This window comes from Anolis sagrei, chromosome 6 (genome assembly GCF_037176765.1).
Source record: "Anolis sagrei isolate rAnoSag1 chromosome 6, rAnoSag1.mat, whole genome shotgun sequence".
NCBI classification, from domain to species: domain Eukaryota; kingdom Metazoa; phylum Chordata; class Lepidosauria; order Squamata; family Dactyloidae; genus Anolis; species Anolis sagrei.
In genome coordinates this window covers 85,318,985-85,346,093 of record NC_090026.1, presented here as the reverse complement: position 1 = coordinate 85,346,093, position 27,109 = coordinate 85,318,985, and the positions used below count along the sequence as shown (strand labels likewise).

General features: G+C 38.2%; 1 protein-coding gene across 4 annotated transcripts in view; it reads left to right on the top strand.

Annotated features, from left to right (window-relative positions):
* RARB (retinoic acid receptor beta) overlaps positions 1-27,109 on the top strand; it is a 416,875-nt gene that overhangs the window by 17,165 nt on the left and 372,601 nt on the right. Inside the window, exon 3 of one of the 4 annotated variants that reach the window (XM_060781905.2) lies at positions 24,025-24,200. The exons of the other annotated variants lie outside the window; for them this stretch is intronic. The gene's annotated coding sequence lies outside the window, so the exon portion shown is untranslated. The remainder of the gene's footprint in view (positions 1-24,024; positions 24,201-27,109) is intronic. 4 annotated transcript variants of the gene reach the window in all.

The following is a 27,109-nucleotide window of genomic DNA, read 5'->3' as shown; positions in this document are numbered from 1 at the left end:
CCAATACCACAGTTCAAAAGCATCTGTCTTCCGTTGCTCAGCCTTCCTTATGGTCCAGCTCTCACATCCGTAGGTTACTACAGGGAATATCATTGCTTTAACTATGCGGATCTTCATTGCCAGTGTGATGTCTCTACCCTTCACTATTTTATCAAGATTGGTTATTGCTCTCCTCCCAAGAAGTAGGCGTCTTCTGATTTTCTGGCTACAGTCTGCATCTGCAGTAATTTTTTGCGCCTAGAAATACATGAGGGTTGAATGTATAAAAGAGGGTTTGTGTGGTAAAGCTTGCCTTTCTGGGGAGTCAAAGCCCATAAAAACTAAAATTAATCAAGTAAAGTTAAGGGAGTTCTGATTCAGAGTGCATCTCCACTGTAGAATTAATTCAGTTTGATGCCACTTTTTCAACTTTAAAACAAGAACAGAAACATTGTAATATTTTAAACTTTTTATTTGTACTAATCTGTTCATTATGGTGTTTAATTTTCTCAGTATGGTTTCAAATCAGATATTTTTCTTCTGTGAACAATATTGAAAGGAACTGACATTGAAGCGTTTTTTCTTGGCAAAAGAGTGCATTTCAGCACTTCTGTAGTTTTCAGATGTAATAAACCTTTGATGATTTTTAAAATTTGGAATTATTTTGCATTGACAATCACAGAAATTGATCAAAGGTGGTCAGGGAAAGTGAAGGGAAAAGGAAAATAAAATATTGATGGGAATTGTCAAGGAAATACATAGGGTGGTGAAGAAAGCATGCACTGAAGTTTTTTTTTCTGTAACAGCATTATCTCAGGGCACACTTAATGTGAATTGAAGGCAGTATAAAATGTGTTGTTTAAATGACGCATGGCGCAAATGCACACTGTAACACAAATTACAGGCCTTAGGATAAGCAAAATCATGGCATGCTCTGAAATAAGGCCCATAGTGCACATCATCTTGTGTAGGTGTAAACCACATCACGTGATGAAACCGATTATGGGACAGGGCTATGGTGCTTCACACATTAATAACAAACCAGCATTTGCAAGGCTTGCTAAACGGGTTGATTTTCCTTCTTCATTTTGGAAATTAGTACAACTGAAGCAATTTCTGCAGAGTCCACTGTAAACTTGAAGTTGTTAACAGATTTGTGTAACTGGCCGGCATTCAGGACTCCATTTGGGATCAAGAACCACAGTATCTACAATAAGAAGTACAAGTGCTTAGATTTTCTTAGAAATCATGTTTTATAATAGTCATACTACATATGTCAATTGTCTGAAAGTGAATCCTTTAAAAATATACACATATAACTCACTCCCTTCCCCTCCCTCCCTCTCTCTCTCTCTTGTGTGTGTGTGTTTATATATATTGGCCCCCTGGTAGCACAGTGAGTTAAACCACTGAGCTGCTGAACTTGCTGACCAAAAGGTTGGCGGTTCAAATCTGGGGAATAGGGCGAGCTCCTGCTGTTAAGTCCAGCTCCTGCCAACTTAGCACTTCGAAAACATGCAAATGTGAGTAAATCAATAGGTACCGCTTCTTCGGGAAGGTAATGGCACTCCATGCAGTCATGCTGGCCACATGATCTAGTAGGTGTCTATGGACAGTGCTGGCTCTTCAGCTTAGAAATGGAGATGAGCACCAGCCCCCAGAGTTGGACACGACTAGACTTAATGTCAGGGGAAACCTTTGCTCCCCCCCTCCTCTCTCTCTCTTTGTGTGATATGGAACAAGTTCAAAATGACAGTGGTGTAAATGCATACTACTGCCTTGAAGGTGGTATTATTATCCTTAAGGTGTGTGAGCAGTAATGTGGTTTATATTTGGATGACTGCCTTCCTGAAGATCTCATGCATTGCTGTTATCTTCTTTACTTGAGGCCCAGAAAAGTATCTTTTCAGAGCGCCATATTGAATCACTTTCCAAGTCACCTTGTGTCCTCATTAATGTAAACAAAAACTAGCCTCTTGACAGACTTACATGGGGAAATCTGCATTTTGTCTCTTGGAGTTTGATCTTCCTCATCCATCCCTGCTAGAGATAAGCATTCAAAGTGTGAATTCATACATTACGTTATTCACATGATGGCACTGATAACTCAAATGTGTGAAAATGCTGTCGACAGTTGTCGGGTGATAAGTCATCAGCGATGATTGCCTCTTATCACTCCCAGGTCCTTAGCCATCTTCTAACCATGTCAGCCATCATGTAACATGTGATGACAGTCACTTAAACTGAACTTTTGAACTTGCTTTCAGCTTACCATTGTGGCAGGCCAGCTTCCCTTACTAGTAGCTTTACAAAGATACCCTGCTATAAATGACTATTATTACAAGCTGAAGAAGAATGGATCATTTTTTCCTCTTTGACAATTTGAAAACAGGAAAATCATTTTTGACAAACCTAAGTTTTCAGAGTTTACCTCTTGTATAAATATTTCTATATAAATATTGAAAAGCCATTGGGAGATTTCTAAATGGAGGAAATCATGGTTGCTGTTCTAAAATATTGAAATAAGCTGAGCTCTTTTTAAATGAATGATTAGCTAATAATATAATCTAGTCAAACTTAATTCAGAAGCTCTTTGGTTTTTTAATAAATATATTGAGGTGATTTATATTCATAGGGGCTTAGGATGCATCTAGAGAATGAATGCAATTTGACATCATTTTAACTGCACATTGATGTGGAATCCTGGGATTTTTAGTTTGATGAAACACTAGCACTTTGGGCAGAGACAGCTAAAGACTTCATAAAACTGTAACTCTTATGATTCTGTAGAATTGAGCTGTGGCAGTTAAAGTGGTGTTAAACTGCACTCTGAAAACCGAATTTTGAGGAATCTAAATAGAAATTCCAATTAAAGAATGCGTCTTTTCTACATCTAATAGGTGTAGAACGTAAGAATGTTCTTAGGCAAGTAATACTCAGAGGTATTTTTACGAGTTCTTCTCTATGAAATAAGTATCTTTTAAAATTATGACATGACTTGAAATCCATACACAAAAGAGTTTGGATAGAGGTCAACAATATTTCCAGTCAGCAGGCTGCTGTCAACAGTGCTGAAATGTTACTAGAGGTTGTTTCTTCTGATAGTTTGATGGGAGGAAATTAGGAATCCAGTATGACTATGAGCAAGTTTAATGCCAAGCAAGTACTTAATTTCCTGAATTAGCGTATACTGAAAAAGCTATGATGAAGGTGAGAAGGCTATGGGTAGTTAGTCAGTTCCAGCCATTAGATTATAGGTAATAACAGTATATTGGAAACCATGTTAACATGTTGCTGGTTGACATGCATACTGTTTTAGGTGATTTGGGCCTTAATCACCATAAGAGCTTGTATCAACTGCTGTTCGGTAATAGCATAAGTTTATGGGTGAGGGAGAAAGCAAATGCAAATATTAGTTGTGCAAATCCTAAATATATTTGGCACATTAATGGAAGATAATTAATATAAAGATGCCCCATCATTTTCATTTGCCCACAATGGACTGCTTTTAGTACTGTGAATGATATTCTTTAGGGAGTGTTAGTATAGTTTATATAGGTATATCACTTTTTCAGAGGGTCTCAAGGGACTGTTCTTGAGCCCATTGCCTCCATTCAAAATCTGTTCTCCTGTCAAGCCACAGAAGCTGTTTAGCAGTGAGGAGAGGAGGTAGCAAACAGACAATTCAGACTATGAAGATATGGCTGCTCTGTGCTCCAAGGGGAAGTAAAGGGAGGCTGTACTCCATCTAAGCTGTTGCTTGATTGACTGAATTGCTTCTTCTCTTCAAGGGCTTGATAGTTGGTAGAGCATAGGGAAGACATTGAATTATTCATGGGGAACTTTAAGCTTTTGCTGCTTGATGTACAGGATCTTGCAGCTGTTCGACCCTTTCCTTCTATAGCCTTCTGACATTTCATAGCCTGATCCTGAGGACTGAGAAAATTTCAAGAGCAGGAAGTTTGGATAGCATGAAGGCTTGAAGATGGAGGGGAGGAGAAGAAATCATGCAAGCAGTCTGTGTCTAATAAAATATTGAACTCAGGCCTATAATTCTTCACTGTCTTGGTATCTGTAAAGATCCCTTACCTTTCCAGCCTGGATGGCAGGGCCTGGAGGAGGCAGGCTAGTTAGTTGCAACTCTGGTGGGCCTGGCAGAGGGCAGCAGGAGCCATTTTAGTTCAGGGAAAACACCATTTTAGAGAGGGGGAGTGGCCTAGGCCTGAGTCAGCCTTAGAACAGCCAGGATTGGTCTAGAAAAGGGGGAGGAATTTAGATAGGTTTGGAGGGAAAGAAAGAGGTTTTTTCAGTTTGTTGTTAGAGTTTAGAGCAGGATTAGAGAAGTAGTTTAGGAGTTCGTGTTTTGAGATTAGTTTAGAGAAGGCAGTTTGCCTTAGGTTTGCCAGCAAGAGAAGCTGTAGCAAACTGGAACAGCTATCTGGGAGAGATAGCTGGATTGTAGTTAGCTAGGCCACAGTTTAGGGTAGCTAAGCTACAGCTGTATCTTGACAGAGATTCAGTTCCTGTCAAGTATACTTGGGTTTAAAGAGAAGAAAATCTCTATGTTGTAACAAAGAGAGAACCATTTACATGTAACCATTACGCTTGCAAGACAAACCAGAATTTCTCTGTAACCGCCAAGAATCTAAACAGCACTTACTTTCTTGTATATTTTTTACAAATAAACTTTCCTTGATTATTTTGAAACTTAAAAGCCTGAGTCAAGTGTGCATTTGTGGATACAGTCCCTTTTCAACCTCAACTAGTTTCCTCTAAAGAAGCAAATAAGGAGACACAGTGCTTGGTGATCTTAAAAACCCTTTTATTATTTTGATTAGCTAGAGTGTTCCTGTGCCTTACAGTTTATGGTGGCAGCGGAAGTTAATTAGAGAGAAATTCCCCTCAAACGTTATATTGGTGCCAAAGTGGTGTGAATTCTTTATTTTGGAAGGACAGTGGTGGGATTTGTTTTCCCCTGTCCAGCTATTGTTTGGCCACACGACTAGCCTTTATAGTATCCATAAGGATTGATTTATTTATCATGAATACAGTTATAATGTATATAAAAACCCACAAACAAAGGTAAAAACCTGGCCACTTTGAGTGCCTCTGGTGTCGCTGTGTGAATGCCGTGGGGTTAAGACCATATTTGTAGTAAGTGGTCTGTGGTTTGTTCTTCTCTGCATTCGCGTGTCATGGACTCCACTTTGTAGCCCCATTTCTTAAGATTGGCTCTGTATTTTGTGGTGCCAGAGTGCCGTCTGTTCAGCATTTTCCATATCGTCCAGTCTTCTGCGTGCCCAGGAGGGAGTCTCTCATCCAGTTTCAGCCACTGATTAAGGTTCCAGGTTTTATCCTGCTGCTTTTGGACTCTCCCTTGCTAAGGTGTACCTGGTTGCAATCTCCAGGCTTTGCCATAATGATTATTTATGGCTTAAAACGTTTTAATAAATAAAAGAAATAGTTGTTTAGCAGTCTAGAACTATTTTTAAAGAAGCAATTATTTTAATTAGCAGAGACCAATTGTTCATGGATCTTTTTGTTTAGATCAGGACCCCCCAAACTAAGGCCCACGGGCCAGATGTCACCCTTCAATGCCCTTGACCCGGCCCCTGCCCTAACTTTAGACTGAGGGTCGCCCAACATCTGAAACGACTTGAAGGGATACAACAAAAAGAAGCTATTTAACTTGTCTATCTCACCAGACAAAAGCAGACCCACACTTCCTATTGAAATACTGGGAAGTTTATGTTGGTCAAAATTGTTCTCCATTTTCAATATTGTATTATTCTTTCATGGTTTTTTTTTTTGCACTACCTTGGTACACTGTTTTTGTGCAGTGCAGTATAACTAGGAATTTGTTTTTGTTTTTTCCCCAGCTATAGTCCCCCCCCCCCCCGGCCATCTGAGGGAATGTGAACTGGCACTCTGTCTAAAACATTTGAGGACCCCTGGTCTAGATCATTCAGAAGACTGATATTTTTGTCTTTAAGCTTTGTGTATAACTGTCTAATACCAAGGATGCTGTCCTGCCCCTAAACCAGTGCCTGTCAACTGTGATGGACTGGATGAGGGCTAATAAGTTGAAATTAAATCCAGACAAGACAGAAGTACTCCTGGTTAGTTGAAAGATGGATCAAGATGTGGGGTTACAGCCTGTGTTGGATGGGGTCACTCCCCCTGAAGACACAGGTTCGCAGTCTGGGGATGTTCCTGGATTCATCACTGACCCTGGAACCTCAGGTGCTGGTGGTGGCCAGGAGCGCCTTTGCACAATTAAAACTTGTTCAACAGCTGCGCCCATACATCAAGACGCCAGATCTGGCCATGGTAATCCACTCCTTAGTCACATCCCGTTTGGATTACTGCAACACTCTATGTGGGGCTGCCTTTGAAGATAGTTGGGAAGCTTCAACTGGTTCAGAGATCGGCAGTCAGATTGCTAACAGGAGCTTCATACAGGGAGAGATCCACTCCCATGCTGTGGCATCTCCACTGGCTGCCAGTCTTCTTCAAGGCTAAATACAAAGTGCTGGTCATTACCTTTAAAGCCCTAAATGGCTCGGGTCCAGGCTATTTGACCAATCGCATCTCCTCTTACAAACCAGCCTGGACATTATGTTTATCAGAGGAGGCCCTGCTCTTGGTCCCATCCCCATTCCAAGCTTGGCTGGTGGGAACAAGAGAGAGGGCCTTCTCTGTGGTTGCTTCCTACCTCTGGAACTCCCTCCCTAAAGAAATAAAGCTGCCCCCCTCCCTCCTCTCCTTTAAAAAACAGCTGAAGACTTTCTTTTGCTCACTACCATATGGAGATGAGGAGGATTAGATGGTTGAAAGATCATTGCCAGGCCTCTGTTTGTATTTGAGTTTCCTGGTCCACACCATCCCAATGACTTCATTTCACTACATAACCAACCCACACCATTTTGTGAACCCTTGCTGGCTGTTGTAAATTAATGTGGATGTTTTGTTTAGTGTTTTTATTATTATAGAATTTTGTCTGACTATATGTAGCTTAATTTATTGATGTCAGGTTTAATTTACTGATGTTAGGTTTTAATGCTACTTTTATATGTGGGGTTTTCCTGGGATTTTATGTTAGTATCATGTGTTTTATGTCGGCATTGAATGTTTGCCATAGTTATGGTGAGTCCCCTTGGGGAGATAGGGCGGAATACAAACAAAGTATTGTTATTATTATTATTATTATTATTATTATTGTCTCTGAATTATTTTGAACTAAGTTTAAATATCTTTGCCTGTTTAAGTAATCAAAAGGATTTTTATTTGAATTTATACTGTTGAGTTATCGGAATGAGAATGATCATAGTCACTTTACAGTGCTTTGTTCTTTGCAGAGGTAAGGTTTTCTGGAGGTTCTGCGTTGCAGTTAGAAAAAGATGGTGATCTTGCTTAAATGTGGCAGATTTTCTTTAAAATAGAGCTTTGTCCTGAAGAGGTATGTGTTTGAATTTGAAAGAAACTTTTATCTGAATTTTGGCGAGAATCGGGAGAGGATCTATAATGAGAGTCCTTGCTTTTCCTTATTTCCAGAAAATTTCGTTAATAAAGGTGACTCAGAGGCTAGTTTTGGTTGTATTACTTCTGTAATTATAAATATACTGGCTTCAGGGGGAGAGACATCAAACAATGGTTTTGATGATGGTTCAGTTAATTCACTTTCAGAAGTTCAATAATTCATCTTCGAAGTGTCAGCAGCTGGCTCTTGTTAATGGTAAGCCTTTCATTTCTGTTAAATCAATTGTGAATAATAGAAGCTTTCAGAGAAAAATGATGAAGTAAGCATTGATTTCCAAATTGGATGTCTGATCTGGAGCATTAATAAAACACAGTGCAAGCAGACAACAAGTGCCCAATACACTGTGATCACCTAAGCAGTAATCAGAGAAAAATCAATTATTTTTGTGTACTGCATTAGGTCTTCTAACATTTTACCTGCTCCCATTTGTTATTGTGTCTATGATGTCAATTTCATAATTGTTCTGATTTTTTAAAAAAATAATGTCTTATAGTTTTGCATTATAGTAAGCAACTTATTTATTCTGTGACAAATTTCTGGCCTCCCTGCCATTTGGTCTTGGTTGTAATCTGCATTTTTTTTGTTAATGGGTATTAGGTTTCACTTAAAAGGCATGAACAGTTATCAAATGAAATTAAATGCTTTTAAACATATCCTTAATCAGTTCCATGGAATTTTAGACAGATAGCATCAAAATGTCATTTTGTATTTTCCATGCTTGAATCAGTGTTTCCATGTTCCCCTTTCCAATGGTTTGAAAAGTTCCTGAATTGATTTAAGTATCTAAAATACGTAAAGTGTATTTATAAATCTTTAAGTACATGCATGTTTGGTAATTGTTAAAAACATTATTTTTATCAAAACAAATACATTTTATCCATGCAGAATAATAAATGGTGTTTATATAGAATTACAGAATCACAGAATCATAGAGTTGAAAGAGGCCTTGAGGGCCATCCAGTCCAACCCCCTGCCAGGAAGCGGGAAAATTGCATTCAAAGCAAAGAGGCCATCCAGCCTCTGCTTAAAAGCCTCCAAAGAAAGTGCCTCCACCACATTCTGGGGCAGAGGGCTCCACTGCTGAACGGCTCTCACAGTCAGAAAGTTCTTCCTCATGTTCAGATAGAATCTCCTTTCCTGTTGTTTGAAGCCATTGTTCCGTGTCCTTGTCTCCAAGGCAGCAGAAAACAAGCTTGCTCTCTCTTTCCTATGACTTCCCCTCACATATTTATACATGGCCCTCATCATGTCTCCTCTCAGCCTTCTCTTCTGCAGGCTGAACATGCCCAGCTCATTAAGTCGCTTCTCATAGGGCTTGTTCTCCAGACCCTTGATCATTTTAGTCGCCCTTCTCTGGACACATTCCAGCTTGTCAACCAACATCTCTCTTAAATTGCGGTGCCCAGAACTGGACACAGTATTCCAGGTGTGGTCTGACCAAGGCAGAATAAAGGGGTAGCTTGACTTCCCTGGATTGAGACACTATACTCCTATTTATACAGGCTAAAATTTCATTGGCTTTTATAGCTGCCACATGACATTGTGGATTCATGTTTAACTTCTTGTCCATGAGGACTCCCAAGATCTTTTTCATATATACTGCTCTTGAGTCAGGCATCCTCCATTCTGTATCTTTGCATTTCATTTTTTTCTGCCTAAGTATCTTGATTTGTCCCTGTTGAACTTCATTTTGTTAGTTTCAACCCATCTCTCTAGTCTTTTAAGATTGTTTTGAATTCTGCTCCTGTCTTCTGGAATATTGGCTATGGTGTCATTTGCAAACTTGGTGATCATGCCTACTAACACTTCACCTAAGTCATTAATAAAAATGTTGAGCAGGACCGGGCCCAGGATGGAACCCTGCAGCACTCCACTTGTCACTTCTTTCCAGGTTGAAGAGGAAGCATTGGTGAGCACTCTTTGGGTTCGTTCGCTTAACCAATTACAGATCCACCTAAGTGTAGTTTTGCCTTGCCTGCATTTAACTAGTTTGTTTGCCAGAAGGTCATGGGGGACTTTGTCGAAAGCTTTACTGAAATCCAGATACGTAACATCCACAACATTCCCTGCATCTACTGAACTTGTAACTCTATCAAAAAAAGAGTTTAGATAAGTCTGGCATGACTTGTTTTTGATAAATCCGTGTTGACTATTAGCAATGACCGCATTCCTTTCTATGCGTTTGCAAACCATTTCCTTAATTATTGTTTTCCACAATCTTGCCTGGTATCAACGTGAGGCTGACTGGATGGTAATTGTTTGTGTCGTCCGTCCCCCCCCCCCCCCCCCTTGAAGATAGGGACCACATTTGTTCTCCTCCAGTCTGCTGGGATTTGTCCCGTTCTCCAAGAACTCTGAAAGATGATTGCCAGTGGTTCTGAAATGACTTCTGCTAGTTCCTTCAGTACTCTTGGATGCAGTTGATCTGGCTCTGGGGACTTGAATTTGTCTAGAGTGGGCAGGTATTCCCAATTGGGGTTGGATTTCCTGTAATCCTTTGTCGACTACATGTTGCTGAGGTTGAGGATGGCTTTCTTTTTGTGAGAAGACTGAGGCAAAGAAGGCATTAAGTAGTTCTGCCTTTTCCCTATCCCCTGTCAGCATTACCCCATCTTCTCCTTGCAGAGGCCCTATCGACTTCTTGTTCTTCCTTTTTCTATAATAAAAAATAATAAAACTTTTATTTCTATCCCACCCTATTTCCCAGGAAGGGACTTAGGACATTTTACAACAAAATTGGCAAACATTCAATGCCAGGAAAAACAAAACAAAACACATCAAATTATGGATTGTCAAATAAACAACACCAAGGTTTACTTATACCGATGTAAGAAAGAAGCTCCTTTTATTGTTTTTGAAGTCCCTGGCAAACCTGAGCTCATTTTGCGCTTTAGCCTTACACTTTAGCCTCAATATAGTAGCCACTCCCAGACTTGTATGGAAGAATCACCATGAGAAAATACAGTTTTCTAACTAGAGGATGGAAGTAACATGTTGCAAATAATGATGTTAAATGCAGTGCATTGCTTACAAAGTAATGTAATGACTTCTAACATCATTAGTCATTTGGAATGAGTGATATTCTTAGCCTTGAAGCATTGGATTTGGCAGGTCATTTTGAGGTTTGGGAGACTTTGTAATTTTAAAATTACTTCAAAAAATATAAAGTAACTACAGAACATCAAAGAGCAACTATGGTAATTATTTTCATATTCCAGAATCTGCCCTGATTTTACAAAGTGTCGTTATCCATGTTTTAAATGAATTATAATGTCTTACATAATAATCAGCATTGCATTTTATAGACTTCTATTTCAAAAATGTTCAACACTGCTGCAATGGGTAAAAGTTGGAATTCAGAGACTTGTGATTTCTCCCATAGAAACTACACAAATAAATTGAACAATTCAGCCCCATTTTCTCAGTATTAATCCCAAAGAACATCTTTATAAATACATGTTTTATCTCTTGATTATGCTGAGCATAACACTCAAGTAATTTAGAAATTGGAAAGGAGACTTTTGAAGGACATACCAACTTGTTATATATGCAATATGGTATTATTGGAAAGAAAGGCAAAGGCTTAATAGCCTTGTTACTATTAGACTGAAATATTGGTAAGGTTAGGAATTCTGCTGAATTATCGTTTTGGAAAAGGAATAGTTTTTATAGAAAATATAAAGTAATAAAGCCATGTGCCGAGCAAAAAAAGTAGAAGCATTTTATTTATCAGTGTTTGCAGTTTTCACAGAAGTATTCAAAGTATATTACAAACATCTGCTAGCAGCCTGTACTAACAATAAATTTAAGAGTAAGGCAACGTTTGTAGAGGATAATAAAAGATGGAAATAAAGTTTTATTTTCTGCAGAAGTTGATTTTCCCATTTTAAGATTCCAGGATTTCCCCATGTAATCTTAAAGTGAAATTTTCACATAAAATGTTCAGAGAACAATCATTTATCAGCCACCAACCTTATTTGTTCAAATATTTTTGGAGAAGGAATAAGCATGCTCTTTTTCTAGAACACGTTGAATATTTTTCCATAACTTTTTTTCGTTTTCACTAGAACAGAAATTAAATGACTACATAGGTTCCTCACAATTATCTCTTCTAGATATCTCAGTTTTAGAAGATACAAAAACCTAGGAATTATTCTTTATATTGAATTAGATAACAGCTTCATTAAATCCACTGTTGATGACATTGACTGGCAGTGATGGTTGTCCAGGGTATCAAGCAGGGAAATCTCACTTAGTTCCTCAGTCTTTTGCCAAGGATGCACCCTCGATATGCATTCAAAGTGTATTTCTTTACAACAGCTCTCCATAAGCAAGATGGCCAGATTATTTTTCAGCTAGCCAAGTGTTTTCCACCCTGACTGGGACTACATCTATGCTGCTAAATAATATGGTGTGGGTATTGCATTAGCCTGGTGTATCCACACAGTGTGCACAAGCCAATGCAATTTGACCCAGAGAAAGCTGCTTAATGTGGTTGCATCCCAGGTTTAAAACGACACAAGGGAAGGTCCCATTCTTGCTGTGGGGTTCGGATTTTCCCCTGTTTTGGGCAGTGGGGACAACTATTGAGATCGCAATCCAGGATCCAGAATCATGTCCCCATGGTCATCAAGTGCTCCAGGGACCCAGACAGTCCAGAGAGCTGGGATGGCAGCTCAGCACTCCAATTACCCTGAAAAAAAGCAAGGAACTTTGCCTTTACCTTCTCTTTCCATCATTAAGTGAATCCAGCAACTTCAAAGGCGAGGACATGACTGACTCCTCCCAAGGTGCTTTGCTCACTTAGGGGAAGGAAGAGCAAACAGAATTGGTATGGAGAGATTTCCTTGCTTTTTTCAGGAGAATTGGTGTGCTTGAGAGTTTAGGCTATTGTTCCATTTTCAGACCTGCCAAATGAACTTTGGCATGGCAGGCTGCGGAGGTGGCTTAGGGCACCTAGTGTGGCCTCAGTTTTTCATCCCTAAGGGTTGCGACATGGGGCCTATGCCTCTACTACGCCAGACAAAGTTCCAAGTCGTATTATATGCTTGTGTAGAGGGCCCTGGGAGTTACCAAAATCCTATTTATATAGCACCTGCCAAGTGTTGATATTGGCCCTTGTATCCATGCAAATGCTTTAGTATTGCATTCACTCAAGAAGTAGGTGCTTCCTGAAGTGTTTTATTACTTCTAAAATGGATGGTTGATAAGTTAGGTGCGAGTGGCAGCAGAAAGAAAACCTGCCTTTGATCCTACGATAGACAGTTTTAATGAAATAAAATCATATTTCTCAAGTATTTAAAATATTCATCAATACAGCAATAGCCAGAGATGAATGGTTTTGACTTTAAACGATTTAAGACAATTTTTATAGACCAGCCTTCCCAAATTTGTTCCTTTCAAATGTATTAAATTACAACTGCATTAGCTATGCTGAATCACTAGAATAGGGCTTGTAGCCCAATACAATTAGAACCTACCAGGTTGGAATAGGTTTGTAATGACAATATGGTCCAGTCGAAAAAAATACGATTCTTTAGTATCTTCATTTTAAAATAAATGACTTCTAAGACTAAGTTAGCAAATGACATTAGAAATATCCAACAGAAAACAAGTTAATTTCAAATTGTTTACATTTTTCTGCATTATACCCATGTGGGTGAGGTTGCTAGGGGTGTTTTAATATTTATAGAATAGTTGTTCATATGGATTTTTAGAAGCCATGTGTGAACTCCTGCAATTTCTGTAAATACATCAACCCTTGTAGTTGATAGCCTTGTATCTCCTAATAGCTTTATTAAATCTGGGCAAAAGCAATAGCCAAGCCAATATCCTCTTAGTAGCACTGCAGATTTCCTTCTTTAATTGTTTGATGAAATTAGTGTCACTACAGAGCTATAGAGCAATAAAGTTGGATAGGCAGTCAAAGTGGGATTTTATTAGCTTGTTCCTTTGCTGCTTGTAAAAAATAAACCTCTGATAAAAGCTGGAACAATGGTCATGTATTCTGTCTAAACATGAATAATTCTTATTTTAATCCACAGTTCATTAAATGATGTATGTGTGTATTCATTGAAGCGATTACTCAACTGAATTTATTAGCTCTATTAACAAACAAAATGTGCAGAAATTTGCAAAATAAGCCAGTTTTTAAGACAATCCCCACAAAATAATTGGTTGCTAATTACTTTATTAATATTTTATTTTTTGTGATTAACTTAATCCTATAATCTCTAGAACAAACTTTTAAGAAATGCTTTTAACTTATGTGTGTGTGTGTGTGTATCTCATAGAATCACAGAGTTGGAAGGGATCTCAAGAGCCATTAGATCCCCTGCCATGGCGAAACGCACATTGAAAGCATTTCTTAAACATGCCTATCCAGCTGTTAAGGCACCATGCTTTTCATATTCCTAGTCTGTGTTTCCAGTTAAAACAAGAAATCGTGGAGATTGTTAAGCTTACAGTAATTTATTCTGCATAATAATTAAGGGGTGGGGTCTCAGGGTCTGCAATACAGATGAAGATGAAGGGCTGACAGGCCCAGCATCTGAGTCAGTGGAAAGCAGGGAACAATAACAGCTGCAGCCTGACACTAAGGAAGCTACCCCTGCAGTGCAGGACCAAGTGCCTCAGGCAAGGGGGAGTCCTGAGTTAACTCAGGATCAGGAGAGTTACGTATCCTAGAAAGACTGCAGATGAGGACTCATGCTATTCATCTGCATAGATCTACCCGGTTGGCACAGAGAAGGGCCAACAGGTGAGAGCACTTGTGCTATGGAGCGTAAAGAGTAGCAGTTTGGATTTGGTCTTTGTTGGGAGCTTTGTTGGATGACTTCATGAGACTTATCGAGTGTTAGACCTTGACTTCGGACTACATATTGTTTGGATGTGTTGGTAAGGACTTTTAGACTGGACTTTTGACTTTGCCTCCTGGATTATCCCGTGCCAGTTGGTTGTTTGAATCTACTTTGGCTTTGACCCCGGACTGACTGATGACGTGCATAATGATTGACTGTTTATACTGAGAGACGCTCTGCAGGGTTGCGACATGGGGCCTATGCCTCTACCACCACAGACAAAGAAAAGGCAGCAGTTTTATACAGAGGTTTTTAAACCACATAAAAACACACTACCCCCTCCTTGTTCCCCCTTTCAGCTCCACCTCCCTTCAGACTCTGGAAAGCAAGCATCCGAGAGCCATAGTTCTGAAGCTTGTAGGTGGGCTGTTACCTGTTATCTAGGCTGACTTCTAACTCTCTTAATTTTCACAGCGCCTTAAGTTGACCTTGAGATAAAAAGGCTTTCTTTGTTAGTTAGAGAGCTGCTCATTTCTTGACCCCCCTCCTTTTCTCTGACACTATTACAAGCTATTCTTATAGCAATTAACAATTAGCAATTTGATTCAAAGTAATTAACAATGGTTATCTTTAGCCTTTTCTCTTCACAATCTTTGTTCAAAGACCTCCAAAGGAGAGACCACCATTCTCCAAGGCATAGGCAGACCATTCCATTGTCAAACAATTCCTACAGTAAATAAGCTCTTCTTAATATTTAAGTGGAATCTCATATATATTGGAGGGTTGTGTTCAGCTGCACTTTCTCCAGGCACCTATCCGACTAACTAATTAGCTGTTTTCCAACTAGGAAGAAGTATCTTTACAAAAATGGTTTCAGACAGTTTCAGTATTTGCTCCCATGGCCAGTGCAACCTAGACACAATCATTTTTGGGTGTTGGGTTTGAAAAAAAAGCTTCATTCTTCATACAACTTCATTCAAGTGTTATCCGCCAGTTCTACGGGAATAAACTACAACAGAGAAAATAGAACAATTCTAAGGGGATATGATTTTTTTTTAAAAAGGGAGCTAAAATCTTGGTAATAGTTAAGTACAGTATATGAGACCATATAACAGTGACTAGTGCAGAGCTTCCTAAACTTTTTCCACATGCCACCCTTCCCACCTGAGAAATTTGTACGCAACCCCAGGTATATAAGTCTATAAAATAGGTATAAAACCAAACATTTATTGATATTAAATTGGCATTTACCAGGCTTGCTAAACAGGCTGATTTTTCCCCTTTTATGAAGTACAGCTGAAGCATTTCTGCAGAGTCCACTATAAACACTGCAGACTACTTTTAAAAAATTTGTGTTAAGTGTCTAAAACAGCTTCTAGGGTTCAGACATTTTTTTCTGTTGCTCATTTGTTTGTAACCCCAACATTGACCCCATTTTCAGTCAGGACCTACAATTTAAGAAGCAGTGGACTACAGTACTTGTCTGGAACTTGTAAGATCCAGATTCAAGTCCTACTGAAACATGAAACTTGCTGGGTGACTTTAGGCTAGTCACTCTTTTTCAGTTTAACCTACTTCACAGCATTGTTGTAGAAATAAAATAGGCAGCAGGAGAGCTAGGATTGCTTATATTAATTCATCGGAGGAAAAGGAATATTAATTGATCTTATGATAAATCAGTCTTTTATGTTCCAGAAGAAAGGCAGCATATCTTTAAAGCCCTAAACAGTTTGCGTCCAGGCTATTTGTCTGATTGCATCTCCCTATATAGGCCATCTTGTCCACTGCAGTCAGCAAAGGAGGCCCTGCTCTCAGTCCCACCCCTGTCTCAAGCTCAGCTGGTGGGAACGAGAGAGGGGGCCTTCTCCGTGATTGCTTCCCTTCTCTGGAATTCCCTCCTTAAAAAAATAAAAACACCCCCCATCCTCCTCTCCTTTAAGAAACTTTTGAGGACACACTTATGTGCTTTAGCATATGGAGAGGAGGAGGACTAAGATACTATTCCACCAGAATGCCAGCAAACCCATTTGCACTATATCATTGCTATGATACATTTTAATAAACACCCATGTTAGCCATTTCATATGCAGTTCATGTCTGTCTTTAATGATGTATGTTTAATGTTTACACACCCTAGTTTATTGTCTAATTGGTTTATTCTCCATTTCAATGTTTAATTTTCTCATAAGTTTACTGTTATTATTGTGTATCATTTTGTATTACTCCTGGTGCTGTTTGTTACTTTGCAAGGCATTGAATGTTTGGCTGTTTTTGTGCTGTAAACCGCCCTCAGTCCCTTTTGGGAGAGAGGTGTGGTCTAGAAATAAAGTATTATTATTATTATACCAAATAAATAAGTAAACAAATACAAATAAACAATAAAGCAAGAAGTACGTTAGAGGGAGTTGAAATAGAGGAAGAGTGTTTAGCAAGATTATGTAGGTTTATTAAGCACTTAACATAGTGAACTGGATTTTAAGGAGCTTCTGAATATATGCTGACGTAATAATCTTTTAATACCTGGCACTTTGAGGAAGCCTGAATTTTAAAAAGTTTCCAAAAAACTTCCTATAAGTGTCTTTGTCTTGCAAGGCACACATCTTCGATAAAATAGCTATTTTAGCCAGTGACATGGAGGTGTCATGTGGTTTAATGTGCAGGGTCTTTACCAAAGAATATCTGTGAAGAGAGCGCTTGATGAGTTTGTTTTCTCCCAGCAATTGCTTAGGTTAAAAAGCAGAAGATTCTGATTAATGACTATGTTTAAAAGAGAGAGATAGAGAAAGATGCGTAAGTATCCTGGATGAAACAAAGATTAAAATAATTTATTATTAAACATTCAGATATATATCAATCTTATATTCTTAACAAACCAAGTGCAGTAAATCTATTTTATAAGGATAAACGCTTAAAAATGCCTAAGAACACCATCAAAACACCTAATTACACTCTTTGTGGCATTGTTTGTACTGCCTTAATTAAATATTTTGGTAGTGAATTGGAAATATTTTTAGTCTAAGTAACGATTTTACTGCTAAAACATGCAATTTTATCATTTATGCATTTATAGTGGAAGACATTTTAGCGCAGTGTAAGCTCTACCGCCTTCATTCAGACAGCAACTATAATAAATTGAAATAAAATTCGCTATTGATTAATGTTCCATGTGTCACATATGGGGCAAGTCTCATCTATTAACTGCAGTTTGCCAAGGCAGCAATATTAGTAGCATTTGAATGTTTTTCTTATTAAGGAGAAAAATGACCAGCAACATCACTATCATCTATGCCAAAGGCCATGTTAAATGCTAACTGCCTGCAGCACGTTTGAATTTCCTGTATTCAGAAAGAGGTGCAATGGAAGAGGCAAAATTATCCATTTTCAAAATTAGAATAAACTATTGAAGCTTATAGAATGAAAAAGGGAGAAGCTGATTACAACATAATGGAATGTACTATATTAATCTCTTTGAAATATGATCTCACTCTGCCTTTTCCATTTTACAATTGATTCTCTCACTCCCTTAATGAACTTGTGTGCTCATGAGTCTTTCTTGGAAGTATTACAACAGAGTGAAAAAATATTCAGCCCAGAAGGTATAAGGAGTCCGTCTCTTTGATAGTTTTATGCAGTAATACTGTAGAGAATGTTAATGTATCATGTAAAAAATTATAATGCTAGGTACCCAATTTGGTATTTAATAATAATGTAGGGTTCCTCCAAGCTGTAAGTAATTTTCTACAATGGCATTTACTTCAAATTGCTCTAGTATATGATGCTACATATCTTCTTCTCAGCTATATGATAAACATCACTGAAATAAGTGAAATAAAATATTTACTTGTATATTAAACGTAATATGGGGGAAGGTGTTAAAGTTCTAATAATATTAATTGTAAGGGTTTCAATATTTAAAATTCAATCTGATTCCTTAGTACTCTTTCTAGTATTTATTTAATTAAAATATATGAGGTTCGCAGATTATTAGGTCTTGCTCAAATAGTGAAGAATTGTGATAAATTATTTTTCTAGATTTTTTTCTTGACAAAATCCTCCACCCCCAATTATGAAGGAATTCAAGTAATTTATTCTATGTAATAGTATTCCACCCACAAGGGATAATGTAGGATCACTTGAACAGGAGATAAGTCAGGGAATCTACTGTTAGGAATTTTGCATTTGTTCAGCTGTCTTCACTCACTGATTTATTCCATTCTCGACTAATAAATCAAAGGTGCAAGAGAATGTATGCACCATTTCAAAGTGACTTTGGCACTACTGAAATGACAATTCATTGAAAACATAGCAGCCTGATTGGTCACAAGAACATCTAGGAGTGAGCATATTACACCCATATTAAAGTCACTCCACTGGCTGCCAGTTAGTTTCTGGGCAAAGTATAAAGTGTTGGTTTTGACCTTTAAAGCCATTGTTTGACTTCAGGTTACCTACAGGATCGCTTTCTCCCGCACAATCCGCCCTTTAGGACACTTAGGTCCTTAGTGAGCGGCTACTCCAACCAGCCAGAACTCGACTGTCACCCAGAGAATTTTTTCAGTGGCCACCTTAAGACTGGAATGACCTGCTGGAAGAGCTCTGACAGCTGAACAAGGCGCTGTAATTTAAAATGCCAATGAAGACCCATCTTTTGCGACAGGCCTTCCCAGTTTTGATTTGCATTCTATTACTACTGTGTCAGTTCTGTAGCTGTGTTTGGTGTAAGTTTTCTCATATTTATATTAATATCTATCTAGCTATCTATCTTGTCTCTCTATGTGTGTTTATATTTAGTAATTTATTTTATGTTTTTATTCATTTGTTTTGAATTTGTTGTATTAAGCCTTGAGCCATCAGGAAAGGCGGGTAAGAAATAAAATGTATTATTATTATTGGTCATTCAGTTTGTCCTACCTCATAGGGGACTTGTGATGATAAAAGGGGAGAGGGAGAGCTTTGTCCCGTTAAACTCATTTCACTTCACTTTATTTCTTAATTAGTCGCTCTCCACCAAGGTGCTCCAAGCGACTGACAGTCTAAAATAGCATTTACACAATATAAAAACATTCAACATAAAAACATTCAAACATTCAACATTCGACTATTTGGCAAATTAGATCTGATTACTTAAATGCACAACCAAACAGCCAAGTCTTGAGTGCCTTTACAACAGGTCGCAACTCAGTGAAGAGAAGGCTGAATATAAAGTACTTATGTATGCATCCATTTATTTTTTCTTTCACCAAAAACATATGCCCATGTAATTTGCTATTTTAAAATAAAATTTAAAAATTACACAGACATATATTTTATGATAAAAGAAATAATAAATGGGTGCATACATAAAGGTAAGAAAATGTCATAACTAAGTTTTGTGACATCCTAGAGCCTGCACGTAGTCAAAAAAATTATACAGGCAAAACACATGCCCATGTAATTTGCTATTTTAAAATAAAATTTAAAAATTACACAGACATATATTTTATGATAAAAGAAATAATAAATGGGTGCATACATAAAGGTAAGAAAATGTCATAACTAAGTTTTGTGACATCAAGGAGAGGCCTGCACAACTTGGTAGTAGTGAGGGGCCAAATTAAATAGGCTAAACCTCTGGATTGCCTCTGTCATCTCCTTCTCCTCCAGAGGGAAAAAATGCCAAGTCTGCCCCATTTATTTCCGTCATTTGAGAGGGAGGAACTTAACTTTACTATGAAGACCCACAATAACTTCATGGTGAAGCTACGTTTATCCCTCACAAGTGATGGAAATAAATGGCAGGGAGTTGGTGAAGAGGACAGAGGCAACCCAGGGGCAAAGACAAAAGAAGAACAGCATGAATGGTGCAGAGTTGGCGGTTTTGCCGCTGGATGAGAAGGTGACGACAGAGGCAAAGAGAAAGGTAGAGTGGTAGAGGCAAGATCTGAGCCCCTTCTTTTTTACCACCACCTCCCTCTAAAATGCCCAATCTAATGCTAATTTTAACATAAACCATAGCCCAAGATTCCAACCTCCCTGAATACAGGTCCGATACCCCTTTACATTTCATCCCCGCTCACCACTTCTCCAATCTGAGTTCAGCAACCTTGCCAGACCACGTTTTCAGCTGAGGACAGCACTTTCAGCATCCTGACTGTATTTATTAGATGTCCCCCTTTGTCACAAGTTAGTTTGGTAACTTTGATGGATACAGAAAGGAAATGTGTAGAGGTAAAACATTTGGAGGAGTGAGTGGCGGGTTCCAATTGCTACTGTGCTTTAGAGCTGCATGTGACCTCCCTCTCTAAAGCTTAGGCTCAGGGCCTTTACAGGCTGCTCCAAATGCAACACAACTGAGCTGTAACGTTTGCTTAACTTAAAAAAAGCTCGATCTACTGGGAGCATAGGGTTGCCTCTGTCCACACATTGGTATTTAGACACAATGGCCTTCCATGGTTGCAATGCACCAATGAGTGTTAGTCTAGTTGGTTTACCCACTTCCCTTCCCTTCTTCAGTGCTGCCACTGGATTAATCCCAGTTTAATGTTATGTTCATATCTGGACAAATTGTGGTTAACCCTAATGATACCTTGTGAAGAGAAGTCAATTACAAATCATGATTTGAGCCTTTTGTTTATCTTTTTAAACTATAGGCACATCTACGCTGTCCACATAAGGTGGAGTTAAGCCAGTTAAGGAGGAAACAATTTAAATGTAAAGCTGATTACATGGAGGGTCCTGGAACCAGATCAAAGTTTGGACGGTGCTTATATGCACGGCATAGATTGACTTTGATCCAGTTCTAGGATCCATAGTATTCTGCATAGTATTCTGCAGATTTATTGCTATGGAGGAATCGTGCTTTTTTTCCAGGTTTCCCTGCTGCGATGTACATGTGTAGATTGCATAGTGCCTATCCCTTTAATTGGTTTTGCTTTGCAACGAAGTTTATACCTAAGTATGCTAATGCACATTATGGGCTCCATTTCACAATAGCCCCTGATTTTGGTTATCCTGGTTTAAAGTCTTTGATTCATGTTGCTGCACACATTTAGGCTGTTTGTCATTAAAACATTGTGTTTTTAAGATACAGTATCATCAATCCATATTAAGTGGTCACTGTAGATGTGCCCTGTTGTTATGGATAACTACAGTTTTGGATTTAGATGTAATGATACACTATTGCCAATCATTCAAATCTGATTTCTCTGTAGTCATGTTGGAATAGAAGAAAGAAGGACGATAGCACATTAATCTGAGACACATACTTGTGTTATGTCAGAACCAGCTTAATTTATTAAACAGATCTAGGATAACATGTATGCAGTTTTCTCCTTTTCGAATGGAATCACTAGTACTTGAATATTGTATGTGTAGTTTAGGAATTAATAGATAGGATTATTATTTAAAGAGTGTGATGGAAAGTTAAAAATATTCTGTGCTCTCTGACTTGAACAAATGTAATGCCAATTTACTTACTAAAAAGTTTCTTCTTTTTTTAATTATCCGTTTTATTGAGATTTACAAGCAATGACTGACAATGCTGAAGCATAAGTGGGAATTCAAGATGAGAGTACTATGAAATTAAAAGTTATGCAGATTCTAACATTATGGGAACAAATGTATCCTCATTATCTCTATAGCTACAATACTTCAAAGTTCAGTCTGCTGGCAAAGTTACTAGAAGACAAAATTAATTTCCCTTTTCCTTGATTAACTTCGTCATTTCTGTCTGTGGAGATCAGTCCCCACTATTTATGTATTTTGCTTAAGACAGCAATTGCCATTTGAAACAGTCTACTTAGAAAATTTTCCCATAGGGGTTTATTCTGATTAATTTAGAATGAAGTCATCATAGCAGAAGTAAACCAGGAGGAATTACTGGTGAGGATGGGAGCAGGGGAATTAAGGGAATGTTATGGAAAACCACTGAGAGAATGAAAAGGAATCTTAATGTAATGTTCTAATAATACATAATTTCTAATCCAGTTGAGCAACTTCTTAGTCATAAATGGTTTTGTATACAAAAGAACGTTCTGAATAGTTCAAAATGAATTTGCATCTAATGAAATGAGTAGCTGAAATATGAAAGGAGGTAATGCTTGCTCTTTGGGTTACTTGGATATGAGAGTGAAGCCAACATAACTTATTAACATGCGACCTAAATATGATTTGTGTTGTGTGCAGAACAGAGGTGGGAAATCTGGATATTCAGAGCTTGTTGGACTTTAACTGCTTTTATCTCTGAATGTTGGCCATATTGACTGGACCCGATAGTAGGACCCAACAGCTTCTGGAAGGCCACAGGTCCCAAAAGATTATCACAGAAGATTTGTTGTGCATGGAGGTCCTCAACCTAAATGGGTATTTGATTTAGTTGGTTGCAGGCAGCAAAAGTGAACAGTTTTCCCTCAATTGTGATATAAAAGTGTAGGACATTGTTCAGGACCTTATCCCCCATCTTTGATTGCCTTTATTGATGAGAGCTAAGCTTAATGTTTTGAATAGAATTTGGATTATACTCTAGTTCGGGCTTTGGGAGACTTGTCTCTTTAGTTTTTTAATCAAAATAGAACACCCCAGAAATCCTAAACTCAGGCAGAGAAAAAGTGAGAGTATCAGGGTGCTGTAGCTATTTCAGTGTTGGGCTAGAACACTTGGAGATCAGGGTTGAATCCCTGCTCAGCCATGAAAAGCTACTGGGTGCACCCCTCTTAACAGATTCTGCCAAGAACAATATTTGCTACTTTTTCCTTTTGTTTACTTTTGCACACAGCAATGACAACAAATATTACCAGAAGAATCTACAGAGAGGAACAACATTAGATACTTTATTCTATTTTGGGGTGGCAGCTTATTAATAAATATTATCATGCAGTCTTATAGGTGTCCTTCATCACCTGTAAAAGAAATCCCAGTGTATTTTTCTGCTTTAAAATCCTGAATGAATAGCATTCAACACCTAATGAAGTGGGACCCACACAGAAGAGTTACGAGTTACAATAGATTATTTACGACATTTATATGCTGCCCTTCTCACCCCAAAGGGGACTCAGATTAGTCCATCCTTAAAGAAATGTAAGGTTCTTTGTTCTGACTATAGAGAGTAAAATGGCTATCTTAGTTTGCCTATCTTGAAACAATTATATTGTGCCTTTCTTCTGGAGAGCTAAAGGCAGCTAACAAGAAAAGAAGTCAATAAACCAACATTAAAAACACAGCACTGTGTAAAATCACCCAGGCAACAGCAGAGGGAGCTGAACCCAGTGGTGCTTATGTGGTTAAGATGTATTGCATTTGAGTCATAATTGTGTATTACATTTGAGTCATAATTCAACTGCAGTTTCTTTGAAGCCTCATCAGTCACCATAAGTCAGAAAAAACATGAAGGCACCAAATAACGATAATCTAAAAGGATGTGATGTGACTTGTATATGTGTCCTTGACATATGTCTTATATATGTATCCTTGACCATCTTAGTTCCATGGATTGTTTTGCTATTTTAAAATAAAACTCACAACCATTTAATCCTTAAATATAAAATTGTTTGTATCATGTGTGTGGCTAGATATAAAGCCAAATGCCAATTTTGCAATATTCCTTTTTAGCAGTTTTCCAGGAGACATTGGAAAGCAGCTGTGAAAACGTCTGATAGTTAAAGTGATTTATAATTTGTTAGGATAATCCATATAACTGGTATTAAAATGTTGTTTCCACTCTAAATTGAGTTTCAGGACATTGGAAATAACAAATCTGACTGTCGGCATAGGATCATAATACCATCACCTTTACCACATGAGTCTTGCTTGCTTATGGTAACACGAAGGAGAGTGGAGGTGCAGAAGTACAGTGATGAAACAGAACAGAGGATATAAACCGTGGCTAAAACAGCCCCCTCCCAAAGGTAGGATCAAGAGAGTTTTTTTAGAAGGATAAGATTAACCTCAAGAGCTGAATATTAGTTTTCCAGTTAGGAAGGCCTACATACCACAGCCAATACTGAGTTGTTCACCTTGTTTCTTCATTGCTCAAGGATGCAGAGAAAAGATCTTAGGTGATGAGATTGTGAGCTTATATGACACCCACATCTTCCCATAAACTATAACCATGGTATAGGTTACCACTGGCCTAGGAGTTAATTTCTCAACTAACTGTCAACCACTCTCTGTAGTAGCGCAGGGCTCACTTGGCGTACCACTAGTTACATTATGGAATAAAGAGAATAAAGATCTAAAATATTTAAAAATTCAAAGAGATTAAAAAACATTTTAAAATACAATTAGATAAGCAAATCCCCAAAATAATGAGCTGCAATACCACCAATAAATCTTGGCTAAATTTTCATTGCTTCCAGGACAAAAAGAAACACTTTGTGAGTTACCACAGAATCAGCATCAGAAAAGAGACAAAATGTTTTGGGGGCTGATGTTAAGAATATAGGCAAGATAGAATAGATACAAGAAATCTAAGTGTTGGTTCAGGGTATAAATAACAAAATAACAAAAAGTGGGGTACCCTACACATACATACATGGAGGGGTAAAGGAGTATGAAAATATCTGCCATTGATCATATTGGGCAAATATGTCTAAATTTTGGAAATGAAGCTTTGCAAAGTAAACAGCTATTTGATGACCAGAATTTATAGAGTCTATATCATTTTGGGGGAAAAAATGACAGACCAGCTTTCCAGATGGGTACTATAGATAAAAATGCACTCACAGAGTTTCTCTTTTGTGTTCAGCAATTTAAAAAATGTCATGCAGAGCAGCAACTTATTATATGTTAAACTCCAAACTTTGCAGTTCAGTAACTGTTCAAAACATAACTTGGGAACCCTGAGAAATCTCTTAAAAATTTCAATATTAAATAAATCAAATTAAAGCAAGATCTAATGGAAAGAAAATGACCTCTGCCTGAACCAAAGCTGCAGTAGTGCCAGATGGAAAAATTAAAAGTTTATTGAGAATTGTATTCTGGAGAGCCTTCAATTTAACTACCTGAGACTCATGCCATCTCAAAACAGCAACATCAAACATGTTGCTGCTTTGAGATGGCATGAGTCTCAGATGCTGATGACATGGTTTTAGTTTCAGTTAGTTGCATAGGTCTGAGGAGGCTGCTCTTTAAATTCAGTACAATTTGTTCTAAAGAAAAACTGAATATTACCTATTTTAAAACACAGTTGCTGGTGCTTGGAAAAGATATTATTATTTTCAATAGTTTATTAGATTGAACAATGCCAGAAATTTAAGTACTGGCTGGCAGCCATGGAGACTCTCCGGGGGGTTGCCCTGAGTTGAGGAAATGGCGACTCAGTGGAAATGGCAACTCATTCCTCTTCCTATATCCTGTGTTGCCATTTCTTCCAGCCAGATTGAAGCTACAGAGAGGTTCTGTGGTTGACAGCCCCTTTTGGGTAAGTTTCAGGGACAAAATCGGGAGCTTGGGATGGCTTCATGCCATCCCTATTTGAAAGCCCAAGGTTTGGGTTGGGGGTGGGGACCAGAACCCACACAGAAGTGGGTTATTTTAACTAGTTTCCATGAGGGGTTTAGCTCTCTCTAGAAGCTCCTTGAGAGTGGAAAGGTTCTAGGCCACTCACATCTGGGACTATGGTTTTAGGCATAAATGGGAAGATAAGGGGGCCAGAAGACACCCGTGTTTTAATCCTTTATTAGTGAGGATAGGTCAGTAAATGAATTGGAAATATCAATTTTTGTTCTAGCAATCATGTCGTAAGGGCTGTAATATGAAGCCCCTTCCTAAAATCTAAAAGATGACTAACTTGGTGAGAAAGTTTTTCAGAAACTATGATTCTCTACAATCCATTGAATTATGATGGTCAAGGATACATATACAATACATCTGTTAAAGACACATGTATAAGTCACATCACAGCCTTTTATATTATCATTACTTGGTGCCTTCTTGTTGATTCTGACTTACAGAGACTGATTAGGTTTTCTTGTCACAATTTGTTCAGAGAAGGTTTTTATTTCTCTTCCTTTGTGACTGAGGCAGGATCTACATGTCCCTGTTTCCCAGGATCTGACACCAGATGATCTGCTTATCCCAGTTTATCTGGCAGTATAGACTCATATAATCCAGTTCAAAGCAGATACCCTTGGATCAGATCCTGGGATATAGAGCAGTGTAGTTCCAGCCTGAAAAAATAGAACTTTCTCAGGATCATCCAGTGGGGTTTATTTTAAAATGATGTGAGGGGAGCGACACACAAATATATAAACATTCTCATAGGAGCTCAGTTTTCAAGCCAATGCACATTAAATGTGAAAGGCAATTCTAGCTTTCACTACTTTATAAGAGTGGTTGTCATTCACTCAAGGACAGGAGTAAAGGACAGAAAATAAGAACAAGCAGCTTAGATAACACAAATGACTAGTGAACAGCCATGATTAGAAATGATACTAGATATAGAAGGCAGAAAGTTAGCCAGCAGTTGAGGGAATTACACTGGCATTGGGAACGGTAGTCATCCCCATCAAACGGGGCCAGCTCAGAGTGGCAGAAGGGAAAGACAGACAATAAACCAGAAAGATTGAATATCCACCCCATGCCATAAGCCAGGTAGGAATAAAGAACTACCTTCCATCTGAGAGCTTTATTCAGTTGCATGTAAGTTCTTAGGATTACATTCTAGTGATGAGAGGCAAAAAGTATAGGGCCAAAACTACTATCATACTTTACATTACATTTCCTACTGCCAATTATATGGCTAAAGGTACAATGCATCATCTTGTATCCACAAGACCGGTATTCACATCTAATAAAATATATACTCCAGCGATTT